This window comes from Coturnix japonica, chromosome 10 (genome assembly GCF_054131305.1).
Source record: "Coturnix japonica strain WE chromosome 10, WE-NBRP24, whole genome shotgun sequence".
NCBI classification, from domain to species: Eukaryota; Metazoa; Chordata; class Aves; order Galliformes; family Phasianidae; genus Coturnix; species Coturnix japonica.
Window position 1 is genome coordinate 5,640,559 of NC_140672.1, and position 12,329 is coordinate 5,652,887.

Genomic DNA, 12,329 nt, shown 5'->3' on the forward strand with positions numbered 1-12,329 from the left:
TTGAAAGCTGTGTGCCTTGAAGGCCAACTGCTCTGATTTTAATGCCTCTTTTATCCATATTTCTGTGCCTAATTCAGTCATACTGCAAAAGCGAAGGTAGTTATATGGATTTACAGCACCTTTGGGTCTCAGCAGCAGCCTGGAGACACGAAGCACATGTGCTTGGAGACTCATACTGCCCAAGTGCTCTTTTCTTCACCAAAGGTCCTCTTCCTCAGTTAGAAGGTTCCATGGTGGAGCTGCAGGATCCTTCTTCGGGGAGATTTTATCACCAAAGTGAGGAGATGATTATACAGAATTTGTCCACATGGGTGTGTGTGCATGATGACACTAAGCTGAGTGGTGCAGTTGAAGGAATGCCATTCAGAGGGACCTTGACAGGCTTGAAAGGTGGGCCTGAGTGAACCTAATGAGGTTCAACACGGCAAAGTGCAAGGTTTTGCACTTAGGTTGGAAGAACCCCAGGCACCTGTACAGGCTGGGAGGAGTGGTCCTTGAGAGCAGCTCAGCAGAGAAGGACCTGGGGGTCCTGATGGATGAGAAACTCAACATGAGCCAGCAGTGCGCTCTGGCAGCCCGGAAAGCAAATGGGATCCTGGGCTCCATCAGGAGAGGGGTGGTCAGCAGGGATAGGGAGGTGATCGTCCCTCTCTACTCTGCTCTTGTGAGGCCCCATCTGTTGTACCGTGTCCAGGTGTGGAGCCCTCAGTACAAAAAAGACATGGAGATTTTGGAAAGGGTCCAGAGGAGGGCCACAAAGATGATCAGGGGGCTGGAGCACCTCCCCTATGAGGACAGGCTGAGGGAGTTGGGATTGTTCAGCCTGGAGAAGAGAAGGTTGCGGGGTGACCTCATTGCAGCCTTTCAGTACCTGAAGGGAACTTACTCCCAGGAGGGGAGTAAACTCTTGGAAAGGGCTGATAATAGCAGGACTAGGGGAAACTGATTTAAGTTGAAAGAGGGAAGATTTAGGTTGGATGTTAGGGGAAAAGTTGTTTACTAGGAGAGTGGTTAGGCCCTGGAACGGGCTGCCCAGGGAGGTTGTGGATGCCCCGTACTTGGGGGTGTTCAGGGCCAGGTTGGACAGGGCCCTGGGCAACCTGATCTAGTAAAGGTGTATGTTTGGTGGCCCTGCCAGGCAGGGGGGTTTGTTCTTCATGATCCATGAGGTCCCTTCCAACCTGGGTCATTCTGTGATTCTGCGATTCTGTGATTCTGTGATTCTGTGATCTCATCCCCATCAGCCACACAGCAGCTCCAGCCCCATAGATCTGACCCATATCAGCACCACAGCAGCTCCAGCCCCATAGATCCGACCCACATCTACCCCAGAGCAGCTCCTGTCCTACAGATCTGCCCCACAGCAGCTCCAGCCCCATAGATCTGACCCATATCAGCACCACAGCTGTTCCTGCCCCATAGATCTGACCCACATCTGACACACAGCAGCTCCTGCCAAATTGATCTGACCCACATCAGCACGACAGCAGCACCTCTCCCATAGATCTGACCAACGACTGCCCCACAGCAGCAACTGTCCCATAGATCTGACCCACATCTGCCCCACAGCAGCTCCTGTCTCATAGATCTTAACCACATCAGCACCACAGCAGCTCCTGCCCAATAGATCTGACCCTCATCAGCCACACAACAGCTCCTGCCCCATAGATCTGACCCACATCAGCCCCACAGCATCTCCTGCCCCATAGATCTGACCCACATCTGCCCCTTAGGAGCTCGAACCCCATAGATCTGACCGACAGCTGCTCCTGCCACATAGATCTGACCCACATCTGCCCCAGAACAGCTCCCGCCCCATAGATCTGACCCACATCGGACCCACAACAGCTCCTGCCCCATAGATCAGACCCACATCTACCCCACAGCAGCTCCTGCCCCATAGATCTTACCAACATCAGCGCCATAGCATCTCCTGCCCCATAGATCTGACACACATCACCCCCACAGCAGCTCCTGCCCCATAGATCTAGCCCCCATCAGACCCACAGCAGCTCCAGTCCCATAGATCTGACCCACATCTACCCCACAGAAGCTCCAGCCCCATAAATCTGACACACATTACCCCCACAGCAGCTCCTGCCCCATAGATCTCAACCACATGAGCCACACAGCAGCTCCTGTCCCACAGATCTGACCCACATAGGCCCCACAGCAGCTCCTACCCCATAGATCTAACCAACATCAGCTCCACAGCAGCTCCTTCCCTATAGATCTGTCCCACATAAACCCACAGCAGCACCTGTTCCGTAGATCTGACACACATCATCCCCACAACTGCTCCTGCCCCAAAGATCTGATATACATGTGCCCCACAGGAGCTCCTGCCCCATAGATCTGACCCACATCTGCCCCACAGCAGCTCCTGCCCAGTAGATCTGACCCACAGCAGCTCCTGCCCCATAGATCTGACCAACATGTGCCCCAGAGCAGCTCCTGCCCCATAGACCTTACCCACATCAGCCGCACAGCAGCTCCTGGTCTATAGATCTGACCCACATGTGCACCACCGCACCTCCTGTCCCATAGATCTGACCCACATCTGCACTACAGCAGCTCCTGCCCCATAGATCTCACTCACATGTGCCCCAGAGCAGATACTGCCCGATAGATCTGACCCACAACTACCCCACAGCAGCTCCTGCCCCATACATCTGACTCACATATGCCCCACAGCTACTCCTGCCCCATAGATCTGACCAACATCTACCCCACAGCAGCTCCTGCCCCGTAGATCTCACTCACATGTGCCCCAGAGCAGATCCTGCCCCATAGATCTGACCCACAACTACCCCACAGCAGCTCCTGCCCCATAGATCTGACACAAATCAGCCCCACACCAGCTCCTGCCCCATAGATCTGACCCACATCAACCCCACACCAGCACCTGCCCCATTGATCTTACCCACACCAGCCCCACAGCAGCTCCTGCCCCATAGATATGACACACACCTGCCCCACAGCAGCTCCTTCCCTATCGATCTGACCCACATCAGCCCCACAGCAGCTCCTGCCCCATAGGTATGACCCACCTCAGCCTCTGCCTCAGAGATCTGACCCACATGTGCCCCTTAGCAGCTCCTGCCCCATAGATCTGACCCACAGCAGCTCCTAACTCATAGATCTGACCCACATATGACCCACAGCAGATCCTGCCCCATAGATCTGACCCACAGCAGCTCCTGCCCCATAGATCTGACCAACATCAGCTCCACAGCAGCACCTACCCCATAGATCTGACCCACATCTGCCCCACAGCAGCTCCTGTCTCATAGATCTTAACCACATCAGCACCACAGCAGCTCCTGCCCCATAGATCTGACCCTCATCAGACCCACAGTAGCTCCTTTCCATAGATCTGACCCACATCTGCCCCACATGAGCTCCTGCCCTATAGATCTGATTCACTGAAGCCCCACAGCAGCTCCTGTTCAAAATCTCTCACCCACATCTGTCACATAGCAGTTCCTGACCCATAGTTCTGAACCAAATCATCTCCACAGCAGCTCCTGACCCATAGATCTGACACACATCAGCGCCACAGCAGCTCCTGACCCATAGATCTGACCCACATCTGCCCCACAGCAGCTCCTGACCCATAGATCTGACACACATCAGCGCCACAGCAGCTCCTGCCCCATAGATCTGACACACATCAGCCACACAGCAGCTCCTGCCCCATAGATCAGACCCACATCTACCCCACAGTAGCTCCTGCCCCATAGATCTGACCCACTTCAGCCCCACAGCAGCTCCTGCCCCATAGATCTGACCCACATCTGCCCCACAGCAGCTCCTTCCCCATAGATCTGACCCATATGAGCCCCACATCAGCTCCTGTCCCATAGATCTGTCCCACAGCAGCTCCTGCCCCATAGATCAGATTCACATCTCCCCATAGCAGCTCCTGCCCCATACATCTGACTCAAATATACCCAACAGCAGCTTCTGCCCCATAGATCTCCCCCACAGCATCTCCTGCTCCATTGATATGAGCCATATCTACCCCACAGCAATTCCTGGCCCATAGATGTGACCCTCATCAGCCTCACAGCAGCTCCTGCCCCATAGATCTGACCCACATAAGCCCCTCTGAAGCTCCTGCCCCAGAGATCTGACCCAAATCATCTCCACAGCAGCTCCTGCCCCATAGATCTGACATACTTGTGCCCCACAGCAGCTGCTGCTTCATAGATCTGACCCACATCTGCCCCACAGGAGCTCCTGCCCTATAGATCTGATCCACATTAAGCTCCACAGCAGCTCCTGTTCAATATGTCTCACCCATATCTGCCCCATAGCAGCTCCTGCCTCATAGATCTGAGCCACATCATCCCCACAGCAGCTCCTGCCCCATAGATATGACCCACAGCAGCCCCACAGCAGCTTATGTCCCATAGATCTGACCCATATGTGCCCCACAGCAACTCCTGCCCCATAGATCTGACCCTCAGCAGCTCCTGCCCCATAGATCAGACCCACATCTGCCCCACAGCAACTCCTGCCTCATAGATCTGACCCACATGTGCCCCACAGCAGCTCCTGCCTTATAGATCTGACCCACATGTGCCCCACAGCAGCTCCTGCCCCTTAGATCTGTCCCACAGCAGCTTCTGACACATAGATCTGACCCTCATCATCCCCACAACAGCTCCTGCCCCATAGATCTGACCCACATCTGCCCCACAGCAGCTCCTGCCTCATAGATCTGACCTACACACTACATCCGGATCTCACTACAGCCTCCCTTCAGGAAGTTAGAGAGAGCAATGAGGTCTCCCCTGAGCCTCCTCTTCTCCAGGATGAACAATCCCAGCTCCCTCAGCCGCTCCTCATACGGCCTGTGCTCCAGACCCCTCACCAGCTTTGTTGCCCTCCTCTGAACGCGTTCCGGGGCCTCCATGTCTTCCTTGCACTGAGGGGCCCAAAACTGAACACAGCACTCGAGCTGCGGCCTCATCAGTGCTGCCAACAGGGGGACAATCACCTCTCTGCTCCTGCTGGCAACACTGTTTCTGATGCAGGCCAGGATGCCCTTGGCCTTCTTAATATACAGCAAAGGAATCTCCTGAAAAGGAAACCAGAATATCTGACAACATGAAACAAAGTTCTGATTCATAAAAGACTGGCAGCAAGGCCTGAATCTCTTGTGTAATCTGCTCTTGATTTATCCCATTAGCACTAGGTGGAATGCAGAAGCTTCCTGAGACGTGATAATCAAAACCTAGTCCAATGCCTTTAAAAAAGCCTTTAAGAGATTACTCCTCCTTGGCTGTTTAAAATAAACTTAGGTAATACAAAATGTTGGAAAATTTTTGGACAGCTCCCCAGGGCCGGGCTTTGGAAGGCCGTATTGACGAGAGTCAATCAAGCTCCGGCTGCAGGCGTATATGTGTGTGCCAGTTCTTTAACACAGTAGAAATCACAACTTGCTGCGTGATCAAAATTCTGCATGTGCTACTCCTGAACCCCAATTACTTCCAACGGTGTTAAATTACCCCTTGATCTCAAAGCTGAACAAAACAACAAAATGCCACACCAATACTGAATACATAAAAACAAACAACTCCTTGGGCCTCAAGGGGAGGATGATGCACAGGCCACGGCTGCCAGCGTGCAGCTGGGCTTCCCAGGGCAAACAGCAGCACACGGTGCATCAGAAGCTGAAAGAACCCTCAGGGAAGAGAGGCCAACTCAACGGGCTGAGCACGGGACACCCTTCTTCCTGCCAGGCTGCTTCCCCTCCTCTGGTTTCTTTCTGTCAGTCCTCAGAGAGCAAGGAGATGCTCACAGCCTGTCACCAGCACTTACGGGTTGGCTGAAAGGCCACAGGTTGGGAAGACCAACAAGGAAACGGGGGAAAACCTGCACCATGTCAAGGGAGAGACGTGAAGCCGACCACTTCATCGCCCTGTGATTGCCAGCCCGAGCGAGGGACGTTCTGACCAGCTACTGAAAGAGGCAGCACCAGGTTTAGAAAGTTCGCTTCAATTTTATTGCGTACAAGAAGATTTGGCTTGTATTTATTACCCCGCCCACACCCCAAAATGAAGCCCCAGTGCCCAGGATTTCCGCTTAGCAATCAGTCACTCAGCCTCCAGTCAGACCCAAGGAGAAGCCAAACCCCAGGGCTACGTCACCTCCTCCCTCTCCAGTCCCAGCCAGCCCTATTTCAACCTAACCCTACACTGGGCCTGGACCTCAAGAGACACACCCTGAAGGAACGCAGCGTCTCCAGCTCTTGCCGTACACCAAGTCCTGCACAGGTGAAGCCCTCTTTGCTTCTAACGCAGCACAAGTCCTTCCTGTCCAGTTCACTTCCATCATCTCCACCGTCCATGACAGGGAAAGCACGGCTGTGCCGGTAAACTGGACTGTTCAGTCAGCAGGTTTTGGTGCCACCTCCGAGGAAGCGCTGCAGGTGGTTCTGCTGTCCTTTGTAGCTTCTTGCTCAGGCCATCATCGTTGCTTTCTGCTTTCCTTCTCGGCTTTCTTCCTCAGCTGAGCAGCGCTTGCCTTGCCTCAGCTTTCTTCACTCTCTCCCAAGTCTCAGTCCCCAAACTCTCCGAATCCTACAAGAATCAATTCGGAAACGCTCAGGGAACCTTCTCAGCTAACAACTGGTTGGCGGCTCGCTTTGGGAGCTCAAGTCACCCTGCTGGGCACGTTGGGCTGCCAGAACTGGGAACCACCTTCCTGACAGTCGGGCACACAAGAAACTCCACCCCTGTCTCGTTCCCCAAATCCCACACAAACCAGAGCCTAAAGCCCTTTCCTGCAAGGCGGTCCCTGCACGGGCGGGAGGACCCTCTGCCTGGCAGCTCATAGGGAGCAGCAGTAGCCACAGGATAAGACTGAGCTGGCACCTCCAGGCTGCTGGCAACAGTTACAGATGGTTCCCTCCCACCCAGTTGCCCGTGCCTTTCTCCTATCCCATGAGAGCACCACTTACTGCCTTTGGGAACTTGGAAACTTGCAGCATGATGGCCAGCACAGAGAAGCTGCAAAACGGCTCCGTAGAAGAGTCTGTGGCGCAGCATGTTCTTCATTAGCATGGGCTCAGGGATCTCAGGTGGCCAGAAATGCAGTTCAGCAGCCATAGCACAGACAGCCTGCTGCTCTACTGCTCTCACGGAGGCTGCCTGCTGTGAGGGGGGAAAAAGAGGCATCTTTTTGTGTGCCCCCGTGGCGCAGGTGGTAGGAATGCTGCATTGCAACACCGGGGCCCGGGTGTTCGAATCCCCCTGTGGTGCAAGTGGTAGAAGTGCCACCCTGTAGCACAGAGGCTGGAATCCCGGGGGTTGGACTCGATGATCTCTAAGGTCCCTTCCAACCCGCACGAGACTATTACTATTACTATTACTATTATTACTCTCAGGCACTGTGATGGAGTTACTTCCTGCTAGAAACATTTCCAGGCTGACTTAGAGAAGTGCTCTGAAGCTTGGTCACCTTGGGCTACCGACCCAAGAACAAAGAGGGACAACAAACTTGCATTTCAATTGCCCTTTAGCGCCTGCCTCGGAGAAGAGCCCTCAGCCTTCAGTACTGCTGCACTTACAGGTGAGGGGAAGAGAAGCAAGAGGACGGGTGGGTGTCAAAGAAGGGAAAATTTACCAGGCAAGAATAAACCTATCCCTGAGCTCCATCACACACATGTGAATACTGCCTTACAAATATGAACAATAACATCACTCACACAGCTAAATTTACTCACATTCACGTACCTGGTTGTGGACATGTTCGAGGCCTCGCTGCTGCTGTGCTGTTCAACGCCGGCCACAGCAATAAAGCGCGCAGAAAGCCCATCTGTTGCAGACAGAGGAGTGAGCCGTGCTTAACCAACACTGCTTCAGTGCATGCTTAAAGTAAGGCACACCTACCTTGCGCTGGCCATGCAGGAAGCTTGTGACGCAGCTCCAGACGGCTCTCCTGAGGCCCAGCTTCATTTCACGGCCACTCACGCTCTGCTGCTGGACATTCTGCAACGGAAAAGCCACCGGATGCAAATCCCATCCCTCGCAGATGGTATCAGACCTCTGCTCTCATGGCAGTTGCACTCACGGCTCCGGGGGAGAAAGCAGACGTGTGCTTACTGAGCGAGCGCTGTTTGCTGCCAGCTGCTGGTAGGAACCCACGCCCAACCCTACAGTACCAACAGTAACCTATGCCTAACTCTACTATGGGAACAACAATCTACTCCTAACACTAAAGAATGAAGAGGAACAAACTCCTAACAGGAAAACACCAACTACTAACACTAAACCTACTCCTAACCTACTCCTAACACTAAAAAATGAACAATAAGCAATGCCTAACTCGAAAACACAATCAATAACCTATGCCTAACTCAAAAACACTAACAACAACCTACACCTAACTCTAAAACTAAACTAAACCCAAAAACCAACTATAGAAACAGGGACTGGAACAAACAGGGTAAAGATGGGACTGGGGGCCCACAGAATGTGGCTGCAGAATAGGCCCAAAGGAGGAACAGATGTTACAAAAATGCCACCCAGCTAATGCAGGGGGCGGGGGCCGTGCAGCGGGTAAGGAGCTCAGCGCCTGGACCAGCCACGGTGGAGCTGTGACCATGCCAGCGCGGGGCCTGGCACGGTGGTGTGGTGCCAGGCCAGCTATGCCGCGGGCGGATCCACCTCCATGGGCTCCACTGCAGGTGGATCCGCCTCCATTGGCTCCTCTGCAGGTGGATCCACCTCCATTCGCTCATCTGGAGGTGGATCCACCTCCATAGGCTCCACATGGGTGGTGGTCACGGGGCTGGTCCAGGCATGATGGAATATGGCTCTCTTACCCATCCTCTGCCTGGTGGTCATGGCGGGCCCCCTCCTCCTTCTCACTCCTAGGGCCCCCAGCTCCATCCTCCCGCCTGAAACCGGGAAAACTTCTACCCTAGCCCTCTTAGCTGCCGACATGGCTGCTAACTGCCACAGCTGTCAGAGGCGAGTGCGTTGCGCGCGGCAGCGGTGACCAAGGTGACGTGGAGAGGGTTCTAAAATGGCGGCCGCACTGCTGGCACTGGTGTTCCACATAGGATGAGGAGGGGGCTGGTAATAGCAGGACAAGGGGAAACTGATTTAAGTTGAAAGAGGGAAGATTTAGGTTGGATGTTAGGGGGAAAGTTGTTTACTAGGAGAGTGGTTAGGCCCTGGAACAGGCTGCCCAGGGAGGTTGTGGATGCCCCGTCCTTGGGGGTGTTCAGGGCCAGGTTGGACAGGGCCCTGGGCAACCTGATCTAGTAAAGGTGTATGTTTGGTGGCCCTGCCAGGCAGGGGGGTTTGTTCTTCATGATCCATGAGGTCCCTTCCAACCTGGGTCATTCTGTGATTCTGTGATACTGGTGTGTGGCTGTTTGTCCCAGCGCGCTGACCTTTTGTCTTCAGGTTCACCAACAAGACTGTAACTGATTTATGGAGGAGGCAAGTGATGGGTGCTACTGAGTGACAATCAACATCACTTTGTGGACATTTGAAAGCACCTTCCTCCAGAGCTGTTCACCTCCAGAAGAGGGTGCTCAGAAGTGTTTACTGGCAGAAGATCTGGCAGCTGCCCCCACCCCAACAGGCCCCAGCCCGGCCTGAGCCACGTGACAGTGACAGGAAGTGCTTCCTGCAGGCGGCGGAGAGCACTTCCGGGCCATGGTGGCCATGAGCAGGGCCGGGAGGAGCGGGCTCTGTGCTGCGAACGGGGTCGGGCCTCGGTGCGGGGGCACGGAGGGGCTGTCGGGGGAGGAGCTCGCAGCGCTGCCGGCACCCAGAGGCGGCTCCCGGGTGGCTCCACGGTCTCGCTGTGCTGCGGAGTCACCCGGCCGGCCCCAAAAGCCTGGAGGCAGAGCCTGAGCCGGCCCCGGCCCGGATCGTGTGGTGCGGCTCCGGCCGTGCTGGGCTGTGCGGCACCAAGAGGAAGACGGCCATTCGTTTGCCGGCCGCTCGCTGGCTGTAAGATCTGGGTGGCGCCGAGGCCCGGTTAAGAAACGGCGTGGATGAAGGTTTGTACGGATGGAGTGGGTCTGAATTGCAGTGAGCGGGACGAGTCCGGGCTGCGGTTTGGCGTGGTTGTGTTGGTTGCTTTGAAGGGCTGCCATCATAGGGCGGAGGGAGGGAGAGGGAGAGGGAGGGATGAACAGGGAAGCAGAAAACAGATGCTCTGCTGGAATTCAGAATAAAGGGGGGCTAAAAGGGGGATAGTTAAAGGTAGTTTACAGAAAATGATTTAGTTAGAATAACAAGGAATGGAGACAGTGGGTCTGGAAGAGCAGGAAGGATGAAGATTAAGGAGTGAGAACTCCCTGAGACACCTGGCGAGAAGGGGATTAGGTGTTGCAACTCCTCTTTTGATATTTGCATCTCCCTGACAAGATGGGCGATAACAAGAGGGGGTCTGCATGATAAAGAATGTGTATTAGAATTAAGGGATGCATGTTAGAATTACGGGAAATCATTGACTATGTATGAGGTGTACCTATATCTGTATCACGGTTTTACAAGTTGGTGTGCAAGTTTGGAGGAGCTATCCCCCTTGCACCCAGCGCTGGAATAAAACATACCTGCTTTATAACCCATCTCTGGATTATAGAGTTTGATTCCGCAAGTCAGGGAGCTTTGAACAGTGCGGGCAGTCAGGAGCACGTCGCGTTTCTGCCTGCTGTGTTGGCGCTGCCGTAAGTCTCTGGGTCCCCAGGGAGGCTCTCCCTGGGGGTGTCCCGATTGGAAGGCAGGATTCAATCCCGCCGCAGCCCGTCCATGGCAGGCAGACGCTTCTCTCCTCTGCTCATGGGACTCAGCAGTGCCAGGGGTTTCACAGCGCGTGTTGCAGTGGCTGGCAGCCTCCGTGTGTTTTTCTGTTGCAAACAGGATCCCATGGTGGAGCCGAACTAGAAGCAGACGTTGGTGTCTTGTGGCAGGAGCAAGGGCAGTGGAAGCGCTGTCCAATGCCGGGCGGTGGTGACTGCCATGAGAGCAGGGGTCTGATACCATCTGTGAGGGATGGGATTTGCATCCGGTGGCTTTTCCGTTGCAGAATGTCCAGCAGCAGAGCGTGAGTGGCCGTGAAATGAAGCTGGGCCTCAGGAGAGCCGTCTGGAGCTGCGTCACGAGCACCTTGTGTGTGTGCTGGCCATCATGCTGCCAGTTTCCAAGTTCCCAGAGGCAGTAAGTGGTGCTCTCATGGGCTGAGAGAAAGGCACGGGCAACTGGCTGGGAGGGAACTGTCAAATACAAGATACGAAATACTAAAGTATTGATGCTACAGATAAAGCTCAGTTTGCATTTTTGTTAGAGTCTGTGACAACAAATACAATGTCCCTGAAGAAATGGCTTTTTTGGCCATTAAAAGACAAAATGCAATCTTTTGATTTGCACAAAGCAGTTAAAACAACACTGGAGCGATTTTCTTTATCCTTTGACAGAGTCTCTGGGTCTTTAATGTCCCTTCCCACCCAAACCATTCCACAATAATATATTTCCACAGTGCAAATGTGAAAATATCTGCCATGGTCTCCTGCTGCTCTAGATGACTGGGAATCCTCAACGTCCATAACAAGCCCAGGGGGAGCCTGGTCCTTGCGGTGGAACAGATCTACCCAGTGGGACACGCTCCCAGTAATTCTTCCCCAGCAGCCTGGCACTCACCCACTAAGGGTTGCCACAAGCACCCACTCTATGCAGCCCTGCTGCACAGGAGGAGCAGCCCGTGGGGAGGCCCAGCCAGCAGCCTGGGGATGTGAGGTCACTATGCCCTGCCACATTGCTGCCTTGTGCCACAAGATCACAATGCCCAGCTGCGTGCTGTAGGTGTTCTGTGCCCCAATAGCAGCACTCGTGGCTGTAGCAGTGGTGGTAGCAGCATGGCACGAGTACTGGGGGCCACGGCCCCCACCTGCCTTGCCGTCCTCCTACTGATAGCCATGTGTTGTCAGGAGACTTGTGCTGCTCCAGGGCGAGCAGCAGGAGCAGGTGGGTGGGCAGAGATGGGGTAAAAAATAAGCGGAAATGAGAGTGAGAAGCCCAGGTTCTGGTTCCAGTGGCTCTGTGCCTTATAGCCCTAAGGCTGCCTTCGATGGGGGCGGGGGGGTATTGGAAAAGGGGGACAGGCAGCACCACAGGAGCTGGGCAAGGGCATGAGGAAGCCCTGTGCTCCCACGGCTCTGCCGCTGGCTGGGTGGAGCATGCTCTTCATCCTGGGGGTGTCCCAGGGGAGAACGTGGAAGGTGTGTGCTGGGAAAAGCATGAGCATTTCTGCTCCAGCTGCCTGATGCTCCCCATAGAAAAATCCTGGTTCCCAACAGA